Source organism: Malaclemys terrapin, chromosome 2, assembly GCF_027887155.1.
Source record: "Malaclemys terrapin pileata isolate rMalTer1 chromosome 2, rMalTer1.hap1, whole genome shotgun sequence".
Taxonomy (NCBI): domain Eukaryota; kingdom Metazoa; phylum Chordata; order Testudines; family Emydidae; genus Malaclemys; species Malaclemys terrapin.
Window position 1 is genome coordinate 151,288,274 of NC_071506.1, and position 26,672 is coordinate 151,314,945.

Here is a 26,672-nt window from a genome sequence, read left to right on the forward strand (position 1 = left end):
GACTCCCCTCTAGTCTCAGGTTCAAAGTACAGCAAACAAAGAGAAACACTCTAGTAAAAGGTACATTTACAAGTTGAGAAAACAAAGGAAAACTAACACGCCTTGCCTGGCTATTTACTTACAAGTTTGAAATAGGAGAGACTTGCTTAGAAAGATGTGGAGAACCTGGATTGATGTCTGGTCCCTCTCAGTCCCCGAGAACGAACACACTCCCAAACAAAGAACACAAACAAAAGCCTTCCCCCCCCAAGATTTGAAAGTATCTTGTCCCCTTATTGGTCCTTTAGGTCAGATGCCAGCCAGGTTACCTGAGCTTCTTAACCCTTTACAGGGAAAAGGATTTTGGAGTCTCTGGCCAGGAGGGATTTATAGTACTGTACACAGGACAGCTATTACCCTTCCCTTTATAGTTATGACACGCCCCCCAAATCACAGATAGTGTTGGATGTTCGGTTCCACACTGGCTGTGATTTCTTCCTGGAGTTCTAGGAGAAAACAGAGTTAATAAGACACATGTACCTTTAGACATACTACTGATTATATAAAAACTAACAATATGTTTCATTCCAAAAACAATTGTTAACCAGTTAACTCTGGGAAACTTTCCCGGGAGAGTGCATCAGCCACTTTGTTAGAAGCTCCCGAAATGTGTTGTATTTCAAAATCAAAATCTTGGAGAGCTAAACTCCACCGAAGAAGTTTTTTGTTATTTCCCTTGGCGGTATGAAGCCACTGTAGCGCAGCATGGTCTGTTTGTAGTTGGAAACGCTGTCCCCAAACATATGGGCGTAGCTTTTCCAGCGCGTACACAATGGCATAGCATTCCTTTTCGCTGATTGACCAATGGCTTTCCCTCTCAGACAGTTTCTTACTGAGAAATACGACAGGATGGAATTCTTGATCCGGTCCTTCCTGCATTAAAACTGCTCCCACGCCTCGCTCGGACGCATCTGTGGTTACTTGGAACGGTTTGTCAAAGTCTGGGGCCCTTAGCACAGGGTCAGACATGAGTGTTGCCTTAAGCTGGTTAAAGGCCTTTTGACACTCATTAGTCCACTGAACTGCATTTGGCTGTTTCTTTCTGGTTAGGTCTGTCAGCGGGGCGGCGATTTGGCTGTAGTGGGGTACAAATCGCCTATAATATCCAGCCAAGCCTAAGAAGGATTGGACCTGTTTCTTAGACTTTGGAACCGGCCACTTTTGGATAGCATCCACTTTGGCCTGTATGGGATTTATAGTTCCTTGACCCACCTGGTGCCCCAGGTAAGTCACTCTGTTTTGGCCTATTTGACACTTTTTAGCCTTAACAGTTAGTCCTGCCTGCTGGATGCGCTCGAAAACTTTTTCCAGGTGCTCCATGTGCTCTGCCCATGAATCAGAAAAAATGGCCACATCATCGAGGTAGGCAACTGCAGATTCTCCCAATCCCGCTAGGAGACCATCTACAAGTCTTTGGAAGGTGGCGGGTGCATTTCGCAACCCGAAAGGGAGTACATTGAATTCATACACCCCTGCCTGGGTGACGAAGGCTGACCTTTCCTTAGCGGGTTCATCTAGTGGTACTTGCCAGTACCCCTTGGTTAAGTCTAAAGTAGAGATGAATTGGGCATGTCCCAATTTCTCCAATAGCTCATCTGTGCGTGGCATTGGATAGTTGTCAGGACGAGTTACAGCATTTAGCTTACGGTAGTCCACGCAAAAGCGTATTTCCCCATCTGGTTTGGGAACTAGAACCACTGGAGATGCCCATGCACTCTTAGAGGGGCGGATTATACCCATCTGTAGCATGTCCTGGATCTCCCTTTGTATAGCAGTTTTGGCATGAGGTGACTCCCGGTAGGGTGGGGTTCTAATAGGGTGAGCATTACCTGTGTCAATGGAGTGGTATGCCCGTTCGGTCCATCCTGGAGTGGCTGAGAAAATTGGTGCAAAGCTTGTGCACAGCTCCTTGATCTGCTGTCGCTGCAGACATCCAAGGGTCATGGAGAGGTTCACCTCTTCCACGCCACCATCCTTTTTTCCTTCGTAGTAGACACCTTCAGGCCACTCCGCGTCATCTGTTTCCTGGGCTGTAAACTGGCAAACGTTTAATTCTCTGGAATAAAAGGGCTTAAGAGAATTAACATGGTATACTTTAGGCTTTATGTTGGAGGTGGGGGAGGCTATGAGATAGTTAACAGCTCCTAGGCGCTCCTGGACCGTGAATGGTCCTTCCCACGACGCTTCCATTTTATGGGCCTGGATTGCCTTTAAGACCATGACTTGGTCTCCTACTTTGAAGGACTGTTCTCGGGAATGTTTATCATACCAGGCCTTTTGCTCTTCCTGAGCATCCTTTAGGTTTTCTTTAGCAAGGGCCAAAGAATGTCGGAGGGTGTTTTGTAGGTTGCTTACAAAGTCTAGAATGTTTGTTCCTGGAGAAGGCGTAAACCCCTCCCATTGCTGCTTCACCAACTGTAATGGCCCCTTAACCTCACGGCCATACACAAGTTCAAATGGTGAAAACCCTAAACTGGGATGTGGTACAGCCCTGTAGGCAAAAAGCAACTGCTGCAACACTAGGTCCCAATCATTGGAGTGTTCATTTACAAATTTACGTATCATGGCCCCCAAAGTTCCATTAAACCTCTCCACCAGGCCATTGGTTTCATGGTGGTAAGGGGTGGCAACCAAGTGATTCACCCCATGAGCTTCCCACAGGTTTTCCATGGTTCCTGCCAGGAAGTTAGTTCCCGAATCTGTAAGGATGTCGGAGGGCCAACCTACCCTGGCAAAAATGTCTGTTAATGCCTGGCACACACTTTTAGCCCTGGTGTTGCTTAAGGGTACTGCTTCCGGCCAACGGGTAGCAAAATCCATGAAAGTCAGTACGTACTGCTTTCCTCTGGGTGTCTTCTTTGGGAACGGACCCAGAATATCCACAGCTACGCGCTGAAATGGGACCTCAATTATGGGTAGTGGCTGGAGAGGGGCTTTAACCTGGTCTTGGGGTTTTCCCACTCGTTGGCACACCTCACAAGACCGGACATAATTAGCAACGTCCTTGCCCATTCCCTCCCAGTGGAAGGACTTCCCCAACCGGTCTTTGGTTCTGTTCACCCCAGAATGGCCACTGGGATGATCATGGGCTAAGCTCAAGAGCTTTACCCGATACTTAGTGGGAACTACCAACTGCCTTTGAGGATGCCAGTCTTCCTGGTGCCCACCAGAAAGAGTCTCCTTGTATAAAAGTCCTTGTTCTACAACAAACCGGGATCGGTTAGAAGAGCTGAGAGGCGGTGGGGTGCTCCGCGCCGCCGCCCAAGCTTTCTGAAGGCCGTCATCTGCTTCCTGCTCGGCCTGGAACTGTTCCCTTGATGCTGGAGACATCAGTTCCTCCTTGGACTGTGGACTGGGGCTTGGTCCCTCTGGAAGCGATGCAGGTGCTGGGGCTGTTTCCATTGACTGTGAACCGCTGTCCGCTGGTGCACTATGTGGTAACTCAGGCTCTGGCTGAGCCTCTTGGGTAGGGTTATCTGCTGCTTCTGCCAGTTCAGGCTCGCTGGTGCCCTCTGGCGTTGGAGTTGTAGACGGGTTTGCAAGCGCTGGACTCAGGGCTGGCAATGGTTCTGGTGCTGGTTGCGTTGCCAGTTCCGGTTCTGGGACTGGCTTTGGCTGGGTCTCTGGGATTGGATCCACTACGGCTGTTGCAGTCGTTGGCAGAGGATCCAGTTCCACCACCTTTGTCTGGGTCTCCGGTAACACAGACGGGGCCCTGGTGGACGGCTCAGGAACAGGGATGGGGGTGAAAGCTTGCTTAGCCTGGCTGCGGGTGACTATTCCCACCCTCTTGGCTAGCTTCACATGGTTGGCCAAGTCTTCCCCCAGCAGCATGGGAATGGGATAATTGTCATAGACTGCAAAAGTCCACATTCCTGACCAGCCCTTGTACTGGACATGCAACGTGGCTGTAGGCAAGGTTACAGATTGTGACACGAAGGGTTGAATTGTCACTGTAGCCTCTGGGTTGATGAGTTTGGGGTCCACTAGGGATTGGTGGATAGTTGACACTTGAGCCCCAGTGTCCCTCCAAGCGATAACCTTCTTTCCGCCCACTCTCAAGGTTTCCCTTCGCTCCGAGGGTATGAGAGAGGCATCTGGGTTTGGGGATCTTTGGTGTGATTGGGGTGTAATGAACTGTAATCGGTTGGGGTTCTTGGGGCAGTGAGCCTTTATATGTCCCAGTTCATTACATTTAAAACATCGCCCTGCTAAGGTATCACCGGGACGAGGTTGGTTGGTGGAGACCGGTGTGGTGGGGTGAGAAGGCGTCTGGGGTTTCCCTTGGGATGTGGGTGGGGCCTTGGGTTGTTCCCGGTGGTAAGGTTTTATTTCGGCTTGCCCCTTCTGATATTCGCTCCAACTGCTACTAGTTTTTTTCTTTTCTGCCACCTCCACCCATTGGGCTCCAATCTCCCCCGCCTCAGTTACAGTTTTGGGCTTCCTATCTAGGATGTACCTTTCTATTTCCTCAGGAACACCCTCTAAAAACTGCTCCATTTTTACTAGGGAAAGCAGATCTTCCAGAGATTTAACATTTGCTCCTGATACCCAGGCATCACAATTTTTGTCGATGTGGTAGGCATGACGGGTAAATGACACATCGGGTTTCCACTTTAGGGCTCTGAACCGCCGACGGGCATGCTCGGGTGTTAGCCCCATTCTGAGTCTGGCCTTGTTTTTAAAAAGTTCATAACTGTTCATGTGTTCCTTAGGCATTTCAGCCGCCACCTCTGCTAAGGGTCCACTGAGCTGCGGCCTCAGCTCTACCATGTACTGGTCTGCAGTGATGCTGTATCCAAGGCAGGCCCTTTCAAAATTTTCTAAGAAGGCCTCAGTATCATCGCCTGCCTTGTAGATGGGGAATTTTCTGGGATGGGAAGTGGTACCTGGAGGGGGGTTGTTAGCATTGGCTGGTGCATCCTGCTTAGCCTTTGCTACTTCCAGTTCATGCTTCCTTTCTTTTTCTCTCTCCTCCATCTCTTTTTCTTTCATCTTCATCTCTTTTTCTTTCAGCTCCATAGTTCTCTTGTGAGCCTCCTCTTTGGCTTTTTCCAGCTCCATCTCTCTTTCATGGGCCTCCTTTTTGGCTTTTTCTTCTCTTTCTTTTAGCTCCATCTCTCTCTTGTGGGCCTCCTCTTTGGCTTTCTCCTCTCTGTCTCTCAGCTCTATCTCTCTCTTGTGGGCCTCCTCTTTGGCTTTTTCTTCTTTGGTAGTCATTTTCCTGTTTTCTTGTGCTGGGTCACCCCCTTTGCAGTTGACAAACTGGGAAGCTCTCAGCTCTGGCTGCTGCAGAGTTAACAGTAACTTTCTAACTAGCTACTCCCGAGGATGTAAAAAGAAAAAAAAAAACAATTCAGCTTGTAAATACCTTTTACCAGTCATTTGCTAATTGAACCCTTCTCTTAACAAAGGACCTGTAAAAAAAACTTAACACCTCTGCCTTCAGGCAAGGAGAGATAAGATATGCATCTATCTACTTCCAGCTCGGCTTTCCAAGCAGCTAGAAGGAAAAAAAAATCTCACTGGCTTTTGGGTTTAAAATGATCCCACCTCTGCCACCATGTCAGGACTGAGATCCCCACTTTGAACTTTAGGGTACAAATGTAGGGGCCTGCATAAAAACTTCTAAGCTTAATTACCAGCTTAGCTCTGGTTCGGCTGCCACCATTTTCAATGGATTCCCTCCCTGGGAAACCTTGAAAAACCTTCACCAAATCCCTGGTGAAAACAAATCCAACCCCTTGGATTTAAAACAAGGGGAAATTAACCATTCCCCTCCTTCCTCCCACCAACTCCTGGTGAATCAAGATCCAAAACCCCTTTGGATCTAAAACAAGGAAAAAATCAATCAGGTTCTTAAAAAGAAGGTTTTTAATTAAAGAAAAAGGTAAAAATCATCTCTGTAAAATCAGTATGGAAATCAACCTTACAGGGTAATCAAACTTAAAGAGCTCAGAGGACTCCCCTCTAGTCTCAGGTTCAAAGTACAGCAAACAAAGAGAAACACTCTAGTAAAAGGTACATTTACAAGTTGAGAAAACAAAGGAAAACTAACACGCCTTGCCTGGCTATTTACTTACAAGTTTGAAATAGGAGAGACTTGCTTAGAAAGATGTGGAGAACCTGGATTGATGTCTGGTCCCTCTCAGTCCCCGAGAACGAACACACTCCCAAACAAAGAACACAAACAAAAGCCTTCCCCCCCCAAGATTTGAAAGTATCTTGTCCCCTTATTGGTCCTTTAGGTCAGATGCCAGCCAGGTTACCTGAGCTTCTTAACCCTTTACAGGGAAAAGGATTTTGGAGTCTCTGGCCAGGAGGGATTTATAGTACTGTACACAGGACAGCTATTACCCTTCCCTTTATAGTTATGACAAGCACCATATGCTAAATTAATTTATCAAAGATACCTTTTGCTGCCTCACTTGCGCTCTGACCATTAATCCATGTCCCCCCCAGGACTTATTCAAATTTTCAACCCTCTTAACAACTTCAAAGACTCACAACTCTAGCTAAATCAACCTGCCAAACAACTGTGTTCTCCTCCTCTGTCAAACACACACTCTCTCCCCAAAATTATTCTAGCAAGAGACAAACCAGGAGAGAGTAAGGAGGAGTGATTTTACCACTGTATGTTGCATTAGTGACACCAATACTGGAATTTTGCTAACAGTTCTAGTGTTAGTACCTGTTAGTAGATATTAACCCTTTTAATCCTCTTTTTTATACATTCTTTGCAAAGAAAATTGCATATTAAATATGCTCCCAGAATCTTTATTATATTAGCAATGCATGTGTTTGAATTCTAATGTCCGAAGTGTTGGTTCTTAACTTGTGAGTGACCTGTACTCAGGATGTTTTATGTAATTGAGTGTTGGGCTGTATCTAATTATCTTCAGCATCTCCAAATAAGACTCCTCAAACTACTGAAAATGTCCACAGAAGTAGGGTATAAACAAAACTGGATGACTGATATTTGATACTGCAGATAGGTTCTGTAATGGAAGAAATAATAGCCCATTGAAAGATGATGTTTTTAACAAATTAAGAAATGTTGTTTGCAACAGCTGTCAGTAATAATGACCTGGTTAGAAATTCCTTTTTACTCACTAACCAGGTAAACTGAGGACCATAAATTCCATCAGTAATTAGGAAAACAGAATTGTGATGAAATTAATCATGGGAAAGAATTTTTCCCTCTGAAAAGGAGTTTTTGTCTCACAACCTATAAAAGAAAAGAGGGCTGGAAAGTTAGATTGGGAATGAACACTGTCAGCATTCCACCAGGTACAAAGGAAGGGAACACACCACACTACCTTCTCTTCACCATCTACAGAGAGTAAAGTAGATTTTCTTTCTGAGGGCTTGTCTACACTACAAAATTAGGTCGAATTTATTAAAGTCAACCTGTAGCCTCCGATTTTACAAAATCGATGGTGTATGTCCCCATTATGCACATTCCGTTGGCGGAGCGCATCCCCACTACCGTGGGTAGCATCAACTCATGGAGCGATGCACTGTGGGTAGCTATCCCACAGTTCCTGCTGCCGATTGGAATTCTGGCTTAGGCTCCCAATGCCGGATAGGACAAAAACATTTTCGTGAGGTGTTTTGGGTTCATATCGTCAACCTCCCATGATGCACTTGGCTCCTCCCTCCTACCTTCCCTGAAAGCAATAGCAAACAATCATTTTCACACCTAAACCTCGGTTACTCGTGCAGATGCCATAGCACAGCAAGCATGGACCCAGCTCAGCATTATGCTGTTGTTGTGAGCATCACAAACACCTCACACATTTTCCTCTGGTATTTGCAGAGCCTAGCCAGGAGCAGCCGCGTGGAAGAACGTGATGCCACGATAGCTGTGCTGGAAGCCATGGAACAGAGCAATTCGCACATTCAGGCAGAGGCAGCCGGGCTTGTTCACAAAGTGGAACACTGCTTCTGGGCCAAGGAAACAAGTACAGACTGGTGGGACCGGATCATGATGCAGGTATGGGATAAGGAGCAGTGGCTGCATAACTTTTGAATGCATAAGGCCACTTTCATGGAACTTTGCGAATTGCTTTCCCCAGCCCTGAAGCACAAAAATATCCTGCTCTGACAACTGAGAAGCAAGTGGCAATAGCCCTGTGGAAGCTTGCAATGCCAGATTGCTACCGGTCAGTCGGGAATCAGTTTGAAGTAGGTAAATCTACCGTGGGGGCTGCTGTGATCCAAACAACCAGGGCAATCAATTTACTTCTGCTAAGAAGGGTAGAGACGCTGGGAAATGTGCAGGACATAGTATATGGCTTTGCTGCGATGGGGTTCCCTAACTGCGGTGGGGCAATAGACGGAACGCATATCCCTATCTTGGCACCAGACCACCTTGCCAAAGAGTACATAAACTGGAAGGGCTACTTCTCAATGGTGTTGCAAGCACTAGTGGGTCACAGGGGCTGTTTCACCAACATCAACTTGGGATAGTCGGGAAAAGTACATGATGCGTACATCTTTAGGAACTCCGGTCTCTTCAGAAAGCTGCAAGAAGGAACTTTCTTCCCAGACCAGAAAATTACTGTTGGTGATATTGAAATGCCAATAGTTATCCTTGGAGAGCCAGCCTACCCCTTGCTCCTATGGCTCATGAAGCCATACACAGGCAGCCTGGACAGCAGTAAGGAGCAGTTCAACCATAGGCTGAGCAAGTGCAGACTTGTAGTAGAATGTGCTGTTGGATGTCTAAAGGGTTACTGGCGCAGTTTACTCACTAGGTTAGACCTCAGGGAAGGAAGGGCAAGGACACATAGCTTAGTACAATTGCACTGTCTAGCAATCAAAGCTGTGGGAATGAGAGTTTTGTGTTCCATGAACCATCCCCAGGAGTTGAGTTCAAGGAATACTGGAGCTTCTCTCCTGCCCTCCACCCCCCACATTCTAGGACATCTAGGAGAGGAGGATATGGAACTTGGTGAGGACAGCTGGTTCATCACTGGGTGCAGCAGGACTCTAAGGTCTAGTTGCCTTTCCTGCAACCAGATGCCTCAACATGTCTGTTTGCTCCCCCATAAGCCGCAACATCTCCTCTTGCGTGTTACGCTCTTGTTCCCTGCTTGCTTTCCTGCCCTCTTGGTCGGTGCGCGTGCTTTCTGAGAGTGTGAGCCTGCATTCAGCTTGGCCCTGTCAGCCTCAGAGGAATGCATCAAATCACAGAGCATGTCTTCCCTTGGCTGCTTTTTTCGCTTTCTCATCTGAGACAGCCTTGTGCTGGAATGGAGGAAGCACCCAGAGAAAATGTTGCAGCTGCAAGGAAAAGCATACATTGTTGAAAACAAACCGTTAACTGTTGCAATGAATGAAACAATTCACAGCAGTAAATACATTCCCTAAAGGTACTCGGCCAAATTCTGTGTTTTAAAAGAAGAGCCTGTCAATAAGGTACAACACATGGCAGAGCACTGGGCAGCAGATTTCAGTTTGCAAGCAGGCATGGTAAGCCCACACGAAAGGGTAGGCAGTGTCAGGGCACACCTGTGGACATTTTTTAGTGTGGAAACTCTTGGCAAATAAACACACTTTGCACGGCTGCACTGTCCGCCACTGTATCCCAATTGTTTACCTCCAATTAAATATTAACCACAATTACATTTAACCCCTGTAATATTATTACAAGTGTGCACTCACCAGAGGTCCCTTCCCCGCCATCTCAGTCCCGCACCAGTGGGTCCTGGGAGGGGATTGGCTCCAGAGTTAGAAAAAGGACCTGGCTGTCAGGGAGAATGGATCCTCCGCTTGCCTGATGCACATTCTCCTCCTCCTCTTACTCGTCAACAATGTCCTCTTCGTTGTTGCCCATGGCCGCCCAGGTCCCCTGGGAGGTATCCACAGAGAGTGTTGGGATACTGGTGGGGTCCCTGCCTAGAATCGCATGCAGCTGCTCATAGAAGCAGCATGTCTGTGGTTCAGCACCAGAGTGACTATTCACCCCCCACTTGTCTTCTGGTATGCTTGCCTGAGCTCCTTTATTTTCACACAGCACCATTGTGTGTCCCTGCTGTAGCCTTTTTTCCCCATTCCCTGTGCGATTTTGGCATAGATGTCAGCATTTCTTCTGCTGGTTCGGAGCTCTGCCTGCACAGATTCTTCTCCCCACACAGCAATCAGATCCAGTGTCTCCTGTATGCTCCACACTGGAGCGCGTTTGCATACTTGGGCAGCCATGGTCAGCTGTGGCGGTGAGCTCTCCATGCTGATCAAACAGGAAATGAAATTCAAAAGTTCCCAGGGCTTTTCCTGTTTACCTGGCTGAAGTGCAGTGGAGTTGAAAGTGCTGTCCAGAGCAGACACATTGGAGCATTCTGGGACACCTTCTGGAGCCAAACAAGTTGAAATACACTGTGTGGTGTGTCTACACAACCCTAATTCAACCCAGGAAGGTCAAATCTAGCACAACTCCTCTCATTGAGGTGGAGTACAGATGTCAATTTTAAAAGCCCTTTAGGTCAGCGGGATGGGCTCTGTAGTGTAGACGTGCACATTATAAATTCGACCTAATGTGGGGAATGTCGATCTAATGACATAGTGTAGACCAGCCCTGAATTCTGTATCATACTGTACTAATATTGATTAGGCAATATTAGAATAACTATTCAATTTCAGCCTGTTTTTGATAGTTTCCAACTGTTACTAACTTCAAGCATGCAACAACATTTTAAAAAGGATGCAGGGGTGGAGGGGACAGCCACAAAACCAAGCCAAGGGCTGGAGAAAATGCCTTACAGTGAGACTTTTAGCTAAATCTGCTTAGCTTATCCAAAAGAAGATTGAGAGGCGACATGATTGCAGTGTCTAAGTACCTCCACAAAGAGAGAAAGCTGGGTATAAAGGGCATTTGAATCTAGTGGAGTAAGGCATAACAAGAACAAAGGGCCAGAAGCTGAAGCCAGACAAATTCAAATTAGGCACAGATGTTTAACAGAGAGGATAATTAAACATTGGAACAAACTCCTCAGGGAAGTGGTGGATTCTCTCTCTGGATGCCTTCAAAATCATGACTGGATACCTTTCTGAAAGATACACTCTGATTGAACCTAACACAAGTTATTGGATTTAACTGGCCTATGATATACAGAGGTCAGTTTAGCTCAGGGGTGGTCAACCTGTGGCTCTGGAGCCACATGCAGCTCTTCAGAAGTTAATATGCGACTCCTTGTATAGGTACCAACTTCGGGGCTGGAGCTACAGGCGCCAGCTTTCCAATGTGCCGGGTGGTGCTCACTGCTCAATCCTTGGCTCTGCCACAGGCCCTGCCCCCACTCCACCCCTTCCCTCCCCTGAGCCTGCTATGCCCTCACTCCTCTCCCTCCCCACCCCCCCAGCCTCCTGCACACCATGAAACAGCTGATCTGGAGGTGCAGGGAGGGAGGGGGAGGCGCTGATTGGTGGGGCTGCCGATGGCCGGGAGGTGCTGGGAGCAGGGTGGAGGAGCTGAGGGGGGGCTGCCGAGTCTCTTTGGCAATGTACATTGGTAAATTCTGGCTCCTTCTCAGGCTCAAGTTGGCCACCTCTGGTCTAGCTGATTTACTGGTCCCTTCTGACTCTAAAATGACCCAGGGCAGACACTATTTATCTCTACACCAATGATGCATTTTCAATACATATTTGTCTCCATGTTTAAAAAAAAAAAAAATCTAGCATCTCATGAGTCTGTAGGAGTCGAAACTTGAGCTTTATATGACTGAAAGGGAGCAATCCGCAGCTTTCTAAAGCAGCGCACAGTGCTAGCTTATTGCCCTTGAAGATCCCAAGATTTTTTTTATTAAAAACAATTAGTCTGCTAAGTGTAGAAAAGGTATTTTAGGTTAGAGTGAGACAAATAATCTAAAAAGAGCACTGTAGGAGTTGGAATCATGCTAAGGCACCTGGCTTTACAAGTCTGTCAAATTTGTAAGATGCTTTCTAAACAATTTATCAAATACTGTAGTTTTTCTGTGATGTATGTGTGAGATCCAAGAACCTCCTAATGCCAGCTGGCAAGGTGTATAGAAGGGATGCAGTAATCTCAATGAGTCTAGTGTAAACATTCTCTTTCAAAGGATATAATGGGGGGGGATCCCAAATGAAAGTTAGTTTCACAATTATATTGATGATTAGTGTGACAGATATAAACAGCTACTATGTAAGGAATTATGTATATATACACGGCAAATGTAGGGTTACCATATTTTGTGCCTCCAAATGGAGGACACTCCCCGGGGCCCCGGCCCCGCCCCCAGCCCCGCCCACGCCCATGCCCCAACTCCGCCCCCTCCCAAAGTCTCCGCCCCCTCCCCTGCTTCCCGCGAACATTTGATTCGCGGGAAGCCTGAAGCAGATAAGGGGGAACGGGGGGGGAGCAGGCGCAGCCCAGGCTGGTCCCCCGGCGGCTCCAGCCTGGGTCGGCTCAGGCCCTGGAGTGCCGGCCCCGACCGACCATCCCCCGCGGGCCCGGCTCCCAGCCCCACGGGCCCGGCTCCCGGCCCAGCGCACCCCCCGGCTCACTCCCCGACCCCGGCCCGGCGCACCCCCCGACCCCGGCTCCCGGCCCGGCGCACCCCCCGGCTCACTCCCCGACCCCGGCTCCCGACCCCGGCCCAGCTCACCCCCCGACCCCGGCTCCCGGCCCGGCGCACACCCCGGCTCACTCCCCGACCCCGGCCCGGCTCACTTCCCGACCCCGGCTCCCGGCCCGGCTCACTCCCCGACCCCGGCTCCCGGCCCCGGCTCCCGGCCCGGCGCACACCCCGGCTCACTCCCCGACCCCGGCCCGGCTCACTCCCCGACCCCGGCTCCCGGCCCGGCGCACCCCCCGGCTCACTCCTCGACCCCGGCCCCGCGGGCCCGGCCCCGCGCCCGGCCCGGCACCATGTCCCCGGCCCCGGACAAAGAGGCCCCGGCCGAGCCTCCCGATTTTCCCGGACATGCCCGGCTTTTGGGGATTTCCCCCCGGACGGGGATTTGAGCCCCCAAAAGCCGGACATGTCCGGGAAAATCCGGACGTATGGTAACCCTAGGCAAATGGTTTTAAAGTCTGTATCAAAGTATTAGTCAGTAGCAAAGGTGAAAAACAGGTTTTCCCCCCAGACAGGAGGTAAGAAATGTGTATCTCTGTCAGGACGTAAATTAAGCATTGTAAGCTAAACACAATGGATGTCCTTTTACATGCAAAATCAAGCATTACTGAAGAGCTGTGAAGTCAACAGGGAAGGAACACCACACAAAAAAAAAAAGCTACAGGGGATTATCCCGTCTTTGAATGAAGACCGTGAACTTTCGGGTAATTTCTAGAAGGCAAAGATGACACCCCTTCATGCTGCACCTGGAAAGTAAACATACAATGTGTTTACATTCACAGAAATGGGATTTCAGCCAGCCTTGGTTGAAAATGCTGAAGAGGAATTGGGTGAGATAAGACTTCTTTAGAATGATGTTAACCTCTATTAAGTTTAGTCTCTTGAATGCATGTTGTGATTTTGTTTTCTATGTAACCATTTGTTTCCAATATTCTCACTCATTATCACTTGAATCTGTGATTATAAAGATATTCTTGTTTTCACTATGTCTGAGTGCGGTAGTGTTAAGCGTTGTGCTGATCCACAGTCTAATCTTACAAGCTGGTACTGTTCCTTTGGGAGCAGCAGGCCTGATGTTCCTGTGAGTATTCAGTGGATAAGGGGCTGGACACTGTAAGGAATGCCCGGAGCAGGCTTGGGGGTTGGTGTTTGCCATTCACTAATCTGCACAGAGGGAGTGAGGCCTGGAGAGCAACGCTTGTGTTGCCAGAGGGTGGTGGATTCAGGGAGCCGATGCACAGCAGGCACAGACCATGCTGCTTTGCACTAAGGGCAGGTGATTGTGAGGTATCACACAACTCTGGGTACCCCTGGGAAGCATCACAATATGGTATACATGGAATATGTAGAAGTGTAGTATGGTATAAAAGGATTTATCCATAGACCTGCAAAATTCACTCATCGCTTCATGAGTAAGGCAGCCATCCTACATTCATGCTGATGAAACCTTTATACTTACTCAACACCATAATATATAGTCTTCATATGTACACACACTGAGCAATACTTAGATTTTAATATTTTTATCTTACCATTTCCTATGGAGTTTAAACTAATGCACGATTACATTATCATATGTTCATGTATTTAAAAAGGTTACGCACAAATATGTTAAACAGTTTAGTATTAACAATGCACAGCATCTTTAAAAGCTTACTATAGTCTTTAAATGGTTAATAATTTTCAGCAGTGATTAAATGTGTTTTTCCAATCTGTGCAATATCTGATTCATATTTTGGTGAGAACAGATTTATAAAATACAGATGCATCATAAATAACTGATGTGTAAAGTCCAACAGTGTTCTATTGGTTTATGGTTTTGTTTTTTTTAACCCCAGCATTGAATTACAGCATGTTTTAAAACACTTTCATGGACAGATGTGAGTCATCATGGCAGCATTTCAGACTTAAGGAAACACAGTCTAACCTTCTATTCTCTTCATAAAAAAGTCCCAATTTAGAAAAACAGCTGATTATCCGCTTAATGTTAAGCGGGCGCTTAAGTGCTTTTCTGAACCGGGGCAAAAATAGTCTAAATGTCACAGATCTGATGCCAAATCCACCTGTAATAATACCAAGAGACAGGATAGATTTTAAACATGGGTAAATCTTAGAGGCATTGCTTGGCAATGGAAAATCTTGTTTACCATATATGTCATATGTAATATGTTAAACATGTTTAAAATATGACAAAATATAGAAACTATAAAAATGTCAAGCACAGCCAACTTGCCAGATATCAAAGACACCTGGTGCATCTCATTAAACTGAGGATATTTTGAAAATGAACTTGTGCTACGAGCAAACACCCTAAGGTTGAGGTGAACAGACATTACTGAAAAAATAGACTATATGAAAAAATGTAAGGCAAAAATTGAACTGCTGTTTTTGGTAACTGATTGTTGATGAAGCAGATATTTACATGATATTAGATAGATTTTCATGTCTGTTTCTGATGTGTACCGTAAGACATAATTGGTAAAATACAGTTGAGAAACAGATACGTAACACTGGCAACTGTTGCATTATTAAGAACCATGCAATGTGTAAAAAATGTAATGTGTAAACTAAACATATTGGTTCAGTTCTACAAGCTAGACTGGCTCAGAAAGTTTAGAAGGTATTGAAATATTTGATAGAGACCCTCACTTTTTCTGCACAACATGATTTTTTGCACCCTCCATTGACTACCTGATGGAGCCTCTCCCACATATGGCATCTTCAAGAACCAGCTTAATGAGCCTGCTTTTCCCCCCCAACTGCCACTCTCTGGCATCTTGGGAGTCTAGTTTGGGAGGGGAGCATCTCAGTTCTAGAGCCCCAGAACCAAGTAATTCCTCTTCTGGGTGAAATTCACCCCACTGCAGGGACCACCACAATTCTTATGAATCACTTAAATGGGGGCTGCCATAGAGGGGTGAATTTCACCCTCAGATTTATTCTGTATTCTCACAGGGGGACTAATGTCAATGAAGAGAGCCCAATTTACTTAACTGGGTTTTGGGTCAGACCAAATATTATAGAAATGGAATGAAGGATAACTAGAGACTGATTAGCCAGATCAAACCTGAACACTAGACCTTTTGAGGTTCATCCATCACTAATTGCCATGCATAAACACACAAAGAGGCAAAGTTGGAGAACGTGGATAGCAATGGAAGAGCTGGAAGGGACACAAAGTGCTGTTCCCTTACATGCCCTAAAGGCACAGTCATGCACGCCCATAAAACACACTTTCACAGCATAACATGGTGTAACTGGGGAATTTTTCAGAGAAGTCAAATCAAGGCTGTCTATGAAGTCATGACCCCCTGCCCCCCTCCAAAAAAAAAAAAAAACCACCGAGAGTCAATGTTTTGATCCACATGTCCCCACTCTCCCCTGATGTTCCCTTGGTGTTATCTGGACCAGTGATCTGCTAGGTCACTACAATCTTCGACTCTGGGAGCTAGCCTCACAGCAGAGCAGGATAAGAACTCCCACTCCCGGGCGGTTCACACACAGCCTGTAGCATGTAAGCTGCTCCCAGCTATGTGAGTGAGCACTTTTGGCCAGCCACTGCTTGGATTGTGCAACTGAATGACACTAGCCAATATCTCCAGTCCCAGACACAACCATAGGAACCTCTATCTTGCAGTGTCCAGCTATGCCCGCTGGACGTTGAAAGCTTATATGAGTTCATCAATTTAACAAAGAAATTGATATGCACCAAGCTTGTTATCCCAAGGGGAGTCTCTGGCATTCTTCAAACCAAACATACTGCTTCAGGTAGAACAAACAAACAAATTTAATAACTACAAATGATAGATTTTAAGTGATTATAAATCAAAGCACAACAAATCAGATTTGGTCAAATGAAATAAAAGCAAAATGCATTCTAAGCTGATCTTAATACTTTCAGTGCCCTTACAAACTTAGATGCTTCTCACCACAGGCTTGTTGGTTGCCCTTCAGCCAGGCTCTCCCCTTTGATTAGCGCTTCAGTTGCTTGGTGGTGGTGACTATAGATGGAGGTAGAAGAGAGAGAGCATGGCAAATATCTCTCCCTTTTATCATGTTCTTTCTTCCCTCTTGGCTTTGCCCGCCCCCCCCCTTCAGAGTCAGGTGAACATTACCTCATCATAGTCCCAAACGGACCAAAGGAAGGGGGTGACTCACATGAGTCCAACAGATCCTTTGTTGCTGCCTAGGCCAGTGTCCTTTGTTCCTGTGAGGCTGGGCTGGGTTTGTCCCATACATGCCCTGATGAGGTGTGAACTGCCCCTCTGCTCCTGGAGAGTTTTGCATGGGCTTGTTTTAAGCCATGAAAACACATTTTCAGCCTCATAACTATATACATGAACCTATAACATTACTATAATAACAATCCTCAGTGCATCATGAGCCTTCTGAAGACACCCGACATGACAAACTTTGCATTGGATACCACACAATCCTATTATAAGGATGAACATGGAGGTGCAGGGTGTTCCCCCGAGGTACAGAGTGCAACACCCACAATTTGTTATGGATGTGCACATGCTGATCCTGAATCACTCCTCCTCAACCCCACTTACAGCAGGTTGTCCAGACAGAACTGACGTCAGGTAGAATAGACAGAAGCCTACATTTACTGCCCTTTCCTACCTTAGCAATCCATTTATTGTGACTAAGGCAATGCAAGTCACTGATAGAGCATTTTTTATTAAATGCTCGAAAAATTTTTAGAAGTGTACATTTTAGACAAAACAAGGGTTAAAGGAAGTTTCCTCTTTTGGAACACGGACAAATCTCTCTCAGAAGAATGGTTCTCATTTTCCTTGGGCCTAAATTGTGGGGCTTTTCAGCTATTTCCATCTCTAGCATAACTTGCTGTTTGCAAAAGCATGTAAACACTGCTCATGTTTCTAAATCTTTAGTCTTAAGAGAAACATTGTACATTCAGTGCAAAATGCAAACAAACAAACAAACCTCTGCTAAAAGAGGATCAGGGCAGATTTGCACAATACAGGAACTTATTAGGCCTTTATCAAATGTAGCCATGACATTGTATGTTTTCATTGAGATAAAAGTAAATATTGAAAATGTTAGCAGTCAAGATTTATGAAAGGGAAGGGCCAAGACTAAATTTACACTTGCATCTGTTCCCCCATTGAACCCCAGGTTTTTAAACAAATAAGCCAGCCTGAGTTATTTTTTCTTTTGCCTTTCCACCAAGCCAGGTGGCCTTGATCTATTCACAGCTTATAAATCTCAAAAGGCATTTCACTGTTGCTGTAACAGTCAACTCTTTACAACTAGAGAAGGGGGTGAAGGGAAGTTCATTTTTATGGTGTAAGTAATGTACCAACAAGATCAGTATTATTTTTGTTAACTGGAATGTAGGTCCATTGCCTGATTCTGTTAATAGAACTTTTTGGTCTTATTCATCAACGCACTTCACAAGAATATCAAATTACTTCAAATTTATATGGGCGGAGAGAAGTTTTCTATAATTCTAATTAGTAATTATAATATAACATCAGTAGCAGTAAATTAAAATGCACTCAGGAAATCTATTTTACACAAACATTTTCTTATTAAATTAAATCTCCTTTTGGTTTATTATAGTATTATTTATCAGGAGATCAAAGAACCTCCATTCACTTGCTCATTTTTATATTAAAACCTAGGGAGAACTGGGATTTTAGTTTGAGATTCACGTATTGACTTTTTTCTGTTCTGGAAATCAGAATATGCTTTACTTCACTAATATTATTTCCTTGAGTAATTACAATACCTCATTAGAAGATGCACCAATAAAGGAGGCTTCCCCAAGAGCCTAAGCAAGAGGCTGAGGGGGAGAAAATGCTTAGTTGTATAAGCCATAGAGAATTGTTAATAGGATGTTTTCCATCATGTTACAGCCAAAAATAAAGCAGATCACTGATGTTCACACACCAGTAATGTATTAAGGCTTAAGCAATTTCACATAGGATGTGCTCTAAAAATCCATTAATTTCAGTGGAAAGACTCCCATTGACTTCACCAATTTCTTCAGCTGAATTGGCAAGAGACAGGGCATACTTGATTTTTTGACTGAAAACAGCAGCCTAAAATCAGAATGTGGACATGGAGCCTGGCCACCTTTCTTAGAGAAGAGTGAGATGGCATAGATGGCAGTAGAGGCACTGAGAGCTAAGTTCCCCAGCTGAGCAACTCCTGGGCAGATGGTGAAGGGACTGAGTGGCCCTTGCTTGCAATGCCATCTGACAGCTACAAAACTGAGCTTACAGACAGGAATCAAAGGCCAAGCATCACCCCCTGAACAAGGATGAGAGAGAGAGAGAAAGAGAAAGAGGAAGAGGAGATGGCACAGCACCCCTACACTCCATTTTTTGGGAGAAGGGGACAAAAATACCTATTGGAAGTAGGGAGGTTGATCTGTAATCTGTTTGCATGAGTTCTTTTCCTTTCAGCATGTCTGTCTCCTCTGCAAAGCTGTGTCATATCCCCTTTCATGCTGGCCTGAGTATCTTTAGGCTCAGTCCTGTAGAGGCTGATGCCTTTTATTCCTGCACATGGGGATAACTCATCTCTTAGAAGATCAAGAGGATGTATTACATAGACATAGCACCCACTAGTCCCAGCCCAACTGCTGAGAGACCCTGTTGCATGGCATACACTTCACTCTAGCTAGAGGAAAAAATGGGATAGTGGCAGGGGTAAGGGTACCTCCATTTTTGGAAAAGGTTTATAAGAATTGGGATATTAACTCTTGCTGCCACAAACATTCGTAGACATCGAATATATTTAGGATCAGGTTATCAAAGTTAGCCATGCCTTATAATGGTAACTGGTTTAGTTACAGTGGTTTAGTTACAGTGCAATGAGTGCTATTACACCATGGTTTTGCTTTTCTAACTATTAACACCACCAATTCATATTACCAGGAGATTACATGCATCACTAGACTTATCTTTATTGTTCTTATGTCGGCACATACTACTAGAATCCAGCTATATTAGCTTCATTGTATTTACACTCTAGTTATTCTCATTTATATATTGCATTTTATTACAGTATGATACCACTAATAATTATACAGATATCAAAAAGCAGAACTAATGTAATTGCAATTACTCTGTAATTAGTCTAATTATAAAATGACCCAAATATTTGCATGTACTTATGTGTTTAGACATCAGAAAGTGTGCATACAAATTTGGTGTTTGTGCATGTATGTGTCCAGTGTAGATGTCTCTGGAAGCCTTAGACATTCATCCATTAAAAACCTAGTGTAGGGGTATGGGACCTGTTGACTAGAGTCTGGATATCTTGCATGTTTGGCTCTGTATTATCAATGGTCTTTCACTTCTGGATCACCAGTTTGAATTCAACCCTGGTTAGTGTTGAACCAAAGACCTCATGGCTCTTCAATGACCTGTCTGAAATCTGTGATGTCAATCCAATTCCTAATGGACTAATGAAAGTGGTTTGGGAACGCGGCTAGTTGGCATTGTTGTTGTCAGCCCACTGCCATATACTGAATTAAGTCTCCAGTGCCTGAGAGTGCACACACACACTTAACTTCTAGAGGAAGATTAGTTTACTGAGTACCTGATTTATATAGTGACTGAAATACATACCAGTATTTAACTCAAATTTTAAAAGGCACTACTGAAATTCTCTTACTATTGTACAGTGTATACAACCTATATTCATGTGTTTAATACCACTGAACTGAATGTTCACTTGAGTGTAAGAGATTGTCATTCTATTCAGATATTGCATGCTATGGGACTAAACTACAGACTGAATTTGGAGATGCCAATGGCTAGCCAAAAGTCTGCCATACCCTTCTGATGTAGTCTTAAAAGATGGAGAACTAGCTCAGGAGGGATAGTTAAATGCACATTCCTTATTGCAGGCTATGCCTGTTCTGAGTTTGAAGGTTTGAATTCAAATTGTTTGACTTATCCAAGCACAAAAAAATCTGAAAGAATATCTTTACTGGTGGAAAACACTGGTTTTTAATGCTTGACTATCTCTGAAATGGCTGAATGGACTTTTCAAGCTCCCTATAAATATTCCACTCTGGACTATGAGCAGGCATGAGAAATTTCCATGGGAAAAAAAAAGTTTGGGGGAAGCAACTGAAAAGAAGGACTTACAGTAGAATTAAACTGCCATCTCAGCTGCCAACTGTAGCATCCCTGAAACCATTAGACATTACTGTCCGCTAATGAAGCTGTAAAAAACAGACAGCACACCGGCACAAGTCTCTCACATAGTACACCTTAACTTAATGCTAATTTTCTGCATGGTTTTTAGCTGTCCTGTCCTATCTTATAAATGCAACAGATCTGACCTCAGTTGCTAATTTCTTGTTTGCTACTATTAGCTGATATGCTGCTCTTCATATTTACATTTGTCTGGAGACTGATAGCAAAGCTTGCAAGAAACAGATAGTGCTGTTAAAAAAAAAATAAACCAAGGTCTTCAAATCAAACTTCGCCATTGCAAATTAACAAAATACAGTTTTATGTACAACCATTTTTTGATCTCACATTTAAATAGAAAAAATAGTAATTAACTATTGATGGCAGATGAATCTGAACACAGCTTGAAGAGAGCTATTTCTTGGATGACCCAAGTACAAATACCAACCCCATGAGAGCTGAAGCCCACTAAACTGATGTCACTATTACTTAGGGTGACCAGACAGCAAATGTGAAAAATCGGGATTGGGGTGGCGGTGGGGGTAATAGGAGCCTATATAAGAAAGAGACCCAAAAATCGGGACTGTCCCTATAAAATCAGGACATCTGGTCACCCTATTACTCCTCCAGCTTCCCAGCTCATAACAGCATTGCTGTAAATGACAGTTACTGAAGAGATACAGCTATTGTACCTGAATGCTCTAAGACTGGTAGGGCAGGATGCCAGTTTGAGAGTTAGGATACACTTCATTACTGGGGAGTAATTGGATCTCATGGCATAAATGGAATTAACAATTCACCAGTTAATTTTCTTACATGCATACCACATCACACTTGGGGTCTCCTGAAGTTGGGAACGGGAACACTAAGCAGGGATGATTTAAGACTAGGAAGGTTATAGTCACCCAGTCATAGACTCATAGACTCATAGACATTAAGGTCAGAAGGGACCATTATGATCATCTGGTCTGACCCCCTGCATGCTGCAGGCCGCAAGACCCTTCCCTGGACTCTACCGTTGAAGTCCCCAAACCTGTGTTTTAGTGACTTCAATCGGCTGAGACCCTCCTGCTAGTGATCCCTGCCCCATGCTGCGGAGGAAGGCGAAAAACCTCCAGAGGCTCAGCCAATCTACCCTGGAGGAAAATTCCTTCCCGACCCCAAATATGGCGATCAGTAATACCCCGAGCATATAGGCAAGAGTCTCTAGCCTGACCCTTGTTGGCCATTATGCTGTTCATGTACCATTGCTTGGTTTTCCTTGGCTACTATGTTTTATCATTAAACCATTCCCTCCATAAACTTATCCAACTTAATCTTAAAACCAGACAGGTCCGTCGCCCCCACCTACAATTGCATAGAGATGGATGTGGTATGATCCATCTTATTTTCCATGTTTCTGGACATTGTGCTAGCCTGTCAATCAAATCTTCTATAGTACAGTACCACTAACTATTGTCAAAGAAGTTGGCTGTTAACCTGGGACAGAACATAGAAGGAGAGCAAATGTTATTTGTTTGTTTTTTAAATTGCTTCCATGAATATTTTGAATTGAATCTTAAGTTTAAGTTTCTGGCAAGTACATACATTACTATTGTGACTTTTACATCACCAGAACCCTAAAATGAGATAGCCAGCAACTACGCATTATGGCTCTATTTATTCTGTTGGACACCATGTCTCCAATACTATTACACTTCACTCTGTTTGTAAAGCAGTATTATCTGATATTTTGTGGCCCTACCACTTTGCACTGTGATCTCAACTCCCATGAGCTAAGCTAGGGCAATACTTAAACAGGAGACTTTCAAATAGCTACTTGCTACAAATAATGATAATTCAGTATGCAGCTTTTCCCTATATGTGTATATACAAGCAATGCCCTAGCATGACATTGGAGTGAACTCTGTAGCCAAGTTCCTAATAGTTTGTGGTCATTAGAGTTCCCTATTCAGGTAACTACATTTTATCCATCTCAGGGTACATCTACACTACAGGGGGGAGTCGATTTAAGATACGCAAATTCAGCTACGTGAATAGCGTAGCTGAATTCGACGTATCGCAGCCGACTTACCCCGCTGTGAGGACGGCGGCAAAATCGACTTCTGCGGCTTTGTGTCGGCGGCGCTTACTCCCACCTCCGCTGGTGGAGTAAGAGCGCCGATTTGGGGATCGATTGTCGCGTCCCAACGGGACGCGATAAATCGATCCCCGAGAGGTCGATTTCTACCCGCCGATTCAGGCGGGTAGTGTAGACCTAGCCTAAGTGTCATAACAGGAATTATGTTACTGGATCAGGTGGATAAGCAATTGGGTCCCTTGGTCTTTGCAAACAACCCTCATATCTGATCTGACAAACTCACTACACCAACCTATATTACAGAGTATTTATCCATGCGGGGTAACATGTAAGGTATCTACAGGGCCGGCTCCAGGGTTTTTGCCGCCCCAAGCAGCAAAAAAAAAAAAAAAAAGCCGTGATCGTGATCTGCAGCGGCAATTCGGCAGAAGGTCCTTCGCTCCAAGTGGGAGTGAGGGACCGTCCACCGAATTGCCAGACGCACCGCCCCTCTCCAGAGTGGCCGCCCCAAGCACCTGCTTGACAAGCTGGTGCCTGGAGCCGGCCCTGGGTATCTAAAGCAGCAGTTCTCAACCAGAGGTCCGAGGCCCCCTGGGGGCTGAGACCAGGTTTCAGAGGGTCTGCCAAACAGAGCCAGCATTAGACTCATTGGGACCCAGGGCAGAAATCATAGGATTTGGGTGCTGTCTAATAGGAACAATATGGGAATTTGTAAAGACTTCTGTCAAGAAGTTAGGCTGCCCTATAATGGCCAGGTTCATTTATATTATATATAGTATCCATATTTCTTTAGGCAATAGTTCTTTAGAACTACTTTTGAAGTATGTGTGGCTACATTTTTTCCCCCTAAAAGCTGAGCCTGTGTCTTTTCCCCCCTTGTGCCCAGAAATGTGTCTTGTCTCCAGCACACTTACCTATCAGTATGCCGTGTAAGATATTCCCACATTACAACTATAGCTGGAGTGGGAGAGGAGAGTGGCAGGATTTGTGATCATGTGCTTTGTGTCAGGAGATCACAGAGGACTGGATGCAAATTTTATGAATAACAAAGTTCAAAAAGAATCAGTTCTGTTATTTATGTCTGAAGATCTCCTAGCCGTGGGAAATGGAAGAAAGAGCCCAGTCATGGGAGTAAACAGTAAACATCTGGCTGTAGAGATTTCTCAGCCACCTCTGTGACAGAATCAGGTAAGACGACTGAATACAGGAATTCACATTTTTCAGGGAAATGCATTCAGAACAGACTGAAGAAATGAATTTCAGAATTAAACAGTGTACTGTGTCTGTCTGGTTCCTTCTTGAATGCAAACTGCATACACCAGTATGCCTACAGACTGCTTCATTTTAAGTACTGTAAGAATATTAAACATGATGAGCAAGAAGAATGTAAAATGTCCCATTTTATTTATTTATGGTCAAGAAATTTTCTTCTATTTGAGGATGAACACAAGGGTCAAGTATGTGGGCTGAGAAGGCAAGATATGCATTCTGAATTATCATATTATAGCTATTATTGTATTATGGTAGCACTTGAGAGACCCAACTGAGATCATAGCCCTATTGTGCTGGGCACTGTGTAAATACATAGAAAGCCAACCCCTACCCCAAATAGTTTACAATCTAATGGGACAGCAGGTGGGAGAAAGGGGCTATCAATTTTCTCAGTTTTGGGGCGGGGGGGACTGAAGCATAAACATTTACATCCTGATTCCTCAGAAGCACTATTCATGTGCTTAATTTTAAGTATTTAAGTGTGCTGGTTTACTGGGGGCCTAAGAGACTTGCCTAAGACCATGCAGTCTGGGGCAGAGCCAAGAAATGAACTCACATCTCCTGAGTCCCAGTCCAGTATCTTCTCAAACATTTGCTGAAAAATCTAATTGCTTCTAACAATGAAATGTAAACTTTGCACACACACAAAAATAGTCTTTACTGTATGTACCGTCATGCAGTATGGTATAGTCCCATTACTATAGTATTAGAGCACCCCACAATGTAATGTATTTACCCTGAACACCCCTGTGAGGTAGGAAATTACTATTATCCCAACTGTGAGGCACAGAGAGACTAAGTGACTTGTCTGAGGTCACACAGGAAGTCTGTGACAGAGAAGGGAACTGAACCTGGGTCACTTGAGTGAGGCAAGCTTCCTAAACACTGGGCCATTCTTCCTCTCTACCAAAATTTGAAAGCCAATAAACCTGCACAACTCCTTGGAGCTTGCCAAAGAGGGGTTCTGACAGTCTAATGAGAGTCCTGACAGAAGTCTCAGTTGTCTACATACCTACTGACTGATTCAGTAATACTATCTTTAGTTCACTGTCTTTGGATAGCAATTTCAGCACTTGAGGCATTGCTGGGTTCCATAAAAATACATAATTTAGATTTCTATTAGCCTGTGTACCGCTAGGTATTGTTGCTTTAAAAGCTGCATTTTGTTTAAATTGTGGGTGGATTTTGTGATGAGGTATGCAGACACTAAATAAAACCTCTGACATCACTAAATAAACCCAGTTGCCCAAAATCAACACGATAAAAAGTGGCTCAGCCAGAATATCAAGGGGGAACACAATGTTGTAGAACATGAAATGATTTTTAGCCACTAAAGCACAAGGCTCCTGCTAACAGATCAATGTAATGGATGAACCACAAAAGGCTGGAGTTGCTACAAATGGTGACTTGCACAAGGACAGTGATCCCACTGAAAACATGAGTAAATTTAGAAGATTAGGGCCTTATTAAGGATAATTATTCAAAAGTTAGGATGCTCATTGATTTTTTTAGGCTCTCTCCTGAGAGCCTCCTTCCTCTTTCATGACCATCTAGATTCCCCTCTCCCCCTATTTTACATGGTCTACTCCCAAAAAGATTCCAGTTCCTTCTGATAGGCCCACATCTTTCCCCCCTCCAGCCACAATAGCCATCTTTGCCTTTGATAGTCATTGTGACCTCTCCTTCCTCAAATCCATGGTCCTCTTCTCCCATCTGTGCAGAGAACAATCTTCAGGGGATATCTGTGCTCCCTCATATCCAGCTCAGCAGTAGGATTATTTTTAAGGGGGACCATTTTATCCCTCACCTCCATATAGCAACAGCAATGTTTAAGTCAGAGGAGGTTACACAGCCCTCTATGGCAGCAGGAGGAAAATAATCCAGCAAACTTTGCAGACATTCTGCTGGCCCCCACTCTCACTAAATTAAACCTTTGTGTGCTGTGAGCTTATATGCCTCCAGTGTTTAAACTACATTCTAATTCAGCAGCAACATGGCTCTACTGTGGCTTTCCCCCCCCACAATCAGATCTGCAAAGGTGGGTGTCAGGCATGGAATAGTAAGCTTATCTAATTCTACTGTCCCTTGAAGGGTTTTGTGAGGGAAGGCAAGATGTGGCAGCCATGTCTGGAACACTGAATCTCTTGGGGGAAGAGGGCTACTTGTCCCATTATCAGGGCCGGCTCTAACTTTTTTGCCGCCCCAGGCAAAAAAGAAGAGCGCCGCCCTGCCGTAACACCCCCCCCAGTGCCGCGCTGCCGACTCCCCCGCCCCCCTGATTGCCACGCCGGGCCGCCCAACCCTCCCCCCCCGAGCGCCAGGCTGCCCAAACCCCTGGAGCGCCGCCCCCCCCCCCCCCCCGGAGCGCTGCGCCGCCCAAACCCCCAGAGCACCGTGCCGGCCAAACCCCTGCCCCCTCCCCCCCAAGCGCTGCGCCAGGCTGCCCAAACCAGCGGAGCGCTGCGCTACGCCACTGTGGGCCACGCCGCCGAAGCCCCCCCCCCC